The sequence below is a fragment of the Lipotes vexillifer genome, unplaced genomic scaffold, assembly GCF_000442215.2.
Source record: "Lipotes vexillifer unplaced genomic scaffold, Lipotes_vexillifer_v1.1 scaffold730, whole genome shotgun sequence".
In the NCBI taxonomy this organism is placed as follows: Eukaryota; Metazoa; Chordata; class Mammalia; order Artiodactyla; family Lipotidae; genus Lipotes; species Lipotes vexillifer.
The window spans coordinates 672986-677382 of record NW_006793934.1 but is presented as its reverse complement, the minus strand read 5'-3'; the positions used below and the strand labels follow the sequence as shown (position 1 = coordinate 677382).

General features: G+C 38.1%; 1 non-coding gene across 1 annotated transcript; it reads left to right on the top strand.

Moving 5' to 3' along the window:
- The first annotated feature begins 3679 nt into the window (after positions 1-3679).
- Positions 3680-3752, top strand: TRNAE-CUC (transfer RNA glutamic acid (anticodon CUC)). The gene has a single exon. It is a non-coding gene; the product is annotated as a tRNA-Glu (tRNA).
- The last annotated feature ends 645 nt before the right edge of the window (positions 3753-4397 follow it).

The following is a 4397-nucleotide window of genomic DNA, read 5'->3' as shown; positions in this document are numbered from 1 at the left end:
AGCTGCGAGGCACGTCAAAAAAAAAAAAGAAAGAAAAACAGCCAGAAGCAAGTTAGGGGCCTCCACCTTGTCGCTGCAGCAATATTCTATAAAGCTCCCAAATAAGAAGGACTAGTTAACACTATCTGAACAATTAGAGATGTCCTCAGCTACTCACAGCTCCCATTCACATGAGCAATTTCTGTAAACTGGAAACTATGTTTCATGATTATCTTTGCACTTAGAGACTTAATAGGTGTCCAACGAAGTTCCTATAAATATTTACTTAAAAAATAATAAAATAAAATAGATAACCAACAAGGACCTAGTGTATAGCACAGGGAACTCTGCTAAATATTCTGAATTTGAAAAAGAATAGATACATGTATATGCATAACTGAATCACTTTGCTATATACCTGAAACTAACACAACATTGTTAATCAACTCTGCTTCTATATAAAATAAAACATTTTTTTAAAAAAAGAATCAGTGTGCCTCATTTAACACTGATTATTTGTGTTATACCCCCCCACACACACATTGATCTTGCGCCATACACTAAACTATAAACTGCATGAGAATAAGAACCTTACATGTCTTTAATGTCTCCTATGGAACTTAGCATAGTTATAGGGAAAAACCTAAATTTTAAAAAACTTAAATGATTTTTTAAAAAAGTAAAAATGCATTGGATAATTAACCACCTCAGTGAAGAATAATAATTAACAACTATTAAGTCATGAAGTGGCATCACTGTAAATAACATTTTAAAAGGTATCTCTATTTATTTGGAGAGTGCCTCATTAATTTTCTTACAAATAGCACCTTTTTAAACTGTTTCGACATTTAAGATAATTCTTATTCTTTTTAACATCTTTATTGGAGTATAATTGCTTTACAATGTTATGTTAGTTTCTGCTGTATAACAAAGTGAATCAGCTATATGCATACATATATCCCAATATCCCTTCCTCCTTGCGTCTCCCTGCCACCCTCCCTATCCCACCCCTCCAGGTGGTCACAAAGCACCGAGCTGATCTCCCTGTGCTATGCGGCTGCTTCCCACCAGCCATCCATTTTACATATGGTAGTGTATATATGTCCATGCCACTCTCTCATTTTGCCCAAGCTTACCCTTCCCCCTCCCCAAGTCCTCAAGTCCATTCTCTATGTCTGCATCTTTATTCTTGTCTTGCATATAGATTTCATATATATGTGTTTGCATAATGGTACTTGTTTTTCTCTTTCTGACTTACTTCACTCTGTATGACAGACTCTAGGTCCATCCACCTCACTACTACTAATCAATTTCATTTCTTTCTATGACAGAGTAATATTCCATTGTATATATGTGCCACATCTTCTTTGTCCATTCATCTGTTGATGGACATTTAGGTTGGTTCCATGCCCTAGCTATCGTAAATAGTGCTGCAATGAACATTGTGGTACATGACTCTTTTTGAGATAATTCTTATTTTTTAAGCACTTATCTCCTGGGGTACATCACCATGACTATATATTTGTTCAATACACATTGTTAAAACTTTAAGCTAGATGTATGTCAAGTGGCAGTGGTTTAAAAACTAGGCCATAATAATCAAGAGTGTAAGGAGTTCACACTTTAGATGGTCAATTATTTCATGGTTTCTTTCCAAGAAGATACCAATCAAAAAAAAAAAGAATACATGTTACAAATGTAAAAAAAACACAGCAGAAACGCTATTTTCCAATGACATGATTATGATTCTTTACATAAAGTCACTGTTCAGTTCATAAGAAGACAAGCAAAAGGGCAGTGTGATAAGCTCAGACTAACGCCATTTTTTGAATTGGAGGCAAGAATGGAAAACAGGTCTCTGACTTCCCGACCAGGGCTCTAAGACCAACTAAGTATAAACTCCGAACTAACTGCTGGATCCCAGTAGGGCAAGAATAAAAGATAGAGTTGGGGCAGCTAAAATTAAAGGGAATGTTTTTAAATCTTTTAGTTCCTTTTTTAAAGGTAGGCTGTGTAAAACTTCATCTTGTGAGGTATTCAATGGGGACCTGGAAAACTGCTCTTAGCATTTTAACATAAATTAAAAATCATTTAAGCAGACCTCTATTCAGCTCTTGCCAACTACACATTTATTTTTCTGGTCGAGGAGGCTTTGCCGTTGTAAATGAAGGGGAAATGAAAGCATTAGAGCTTGGGTATATCAGTTAAAAAAAAAAAAAAACTGAATGTGGATGCTGGATTAACTTTGCTTGTAGTCGCGATTCCATTTATCTGGGCAAGGAATTCGTCCCACCCCGACCCCACACACACTACTCTTGAAAACATCATCTGAAAACTTAGGTGGCTGTGTAGAATCTGGACTTGCTGCAGGTGTTTCTTAAAAGCTCGTTAGCCCTCCGGAGAGCTATGAAAATAAAACAGCTCCAGACCTAATGAGAGCTCAGTAAGCAAGGCGGTCAGTTGGAAGAGCTAAGTTGGGAGAGAGCTGTTTCCACTGCACCTGTATTAAGAGATGGGTGACCTCCAAGGAGCCTGGAAGCTTAGTTCCATTTTGGATAAGCAACCTCGAGAGTGGGGGAATGGGCAATGGGGAAATGAAGGATAAAACATTACTTGCTAATTCTAAACATATGTAGCCTGCACATTGGTGAACTGAGGTTGGCAGAGGGTAAAACAAAATCTCCCTGAACTGCTTTCCTCAGTGACAGCTCGACTTGTTGATTTTTCCACTGGCACCCATTTTCCTAGTTCAGGAACAACAGAGGCCAGTCATTGCTCATGTCTGAATATAACACTTGACATGCATGTTTTCATAGAGAGAAGATCATCTTCTGTGAACCTGCAAAACATCCGTCTCACTCAGGCAGAGACTGGAGAAATTTATATACCCACAGTCTGGTGGATTCAAAGTCACCACAGACTGTACCTCTCCCTTTCCTTCTTGGCTTCCTACATTCCCCAAAGCACAACCAGTAGCTGAATAGAATATGGCATAATAAGTTTATTCTCCACCCATTTTCCCTTCTTAATAGAATATGGCAGAAGAAAAACCCTGTGACTGTCAAGTCAACAGCTAACTCAGTTGAAGATGGCCCCAAAATGGAGTCAAAATCAATCCAGAGTCTCTTCCATCAGAAGCAGGAAGGGAAGCTGGGGAGGGATGTCGCCAGTTAATTGTCATGGAACTTGAGAATAACACACACCAGGAAGTTGCACGTACCTACAGGAACTGAGAAGACAGAGTATATCCTATCATAACTAATATATCCAAAAAGCTTCTTTTTCACCATGTGTAAGCTAGGACTGGCTAGAAAGTAAAGCAAATTTGTGACTATTTTATTAACTCTTTCTTATGGTTCAACTACTTCTTACAGCAAAGTCTTATTCATGAAAAATAAGCTTGAAGGAAATAAGTTCATTTACTTATCCCCACACTTCTATTGATCTCGCCCCAGTAAGTTGTGAAGAATGCAACTCACTAATTGTAGCCCCATTTAAAATATTATAAACTTTGTCCTCTTTGAAGGCACAGCACTGAGATATTCTTCAACTTGAGCAGTCTACAGACTCCTTAAAGTGTTCCATCCATATTCATCTTGATATTTAGCACAATATCTACTAGAGTGTTACCGGATGTATTTTAATTGGTCAACAAATATTTATTGGGCATACAAGTCTAAAATACGTTATCAGTGGGAATTCCCTGGTGGTCCAGTGGTTAGGACTCCGTGCTCTCACTGCTGAGGGCCCGGGTTCAATCCCTGGTCAGGGAACTAAGATTCCACAAGCCATGCAGTGTGGCCAAAATAAAAATAAAAATAAAAATACTTTATTAGTATTACATGAGATATAAAGGTGACTAAGAAATGATCCCTATTTCCAAGATCTTTGTACTGTAGAAGAAGATGATTAGTGATGTACAAATATTACAATAATGTCAGGTGAAGTAAGAGGAGTATCATGAGAAAAGTACAAAACGTGAAGGAATTTTAAAGAAGGGAGGAAGCATCTCCTTCTGGAGGTATACTTAAAGCCTAACCTAGAGGAAATGATGTTTGCGACAGCCCTGACAGATCAACAGGATTTCAACAGACAAAACTTTAAGCTGTGTACCTAGTTCTTCACTTTGTCTGAAGGAGAGATTGAGAGAGAGGTATGGATTCTTCAGCCATTCATAGGCAAGAGAATGTGGTTTAGGCCAGATGGTCATGGATGGAAGAGGAACAAAATTAGAGAATTTGTTATGAAAAGATCTGGAGAAAAGGCCTATGGGCAGACTCCTCAAAATGGCAGAGAATGGAACAATATCTGTGTTCCACTAAATGTTCACCAAACATTCAATGGGAACCTACTTAGAAGAAGCCTACCTAGTCAGGGGGATGAAACCTGTTCTGTGAATTTCAGTCAGGCTCTTTCCC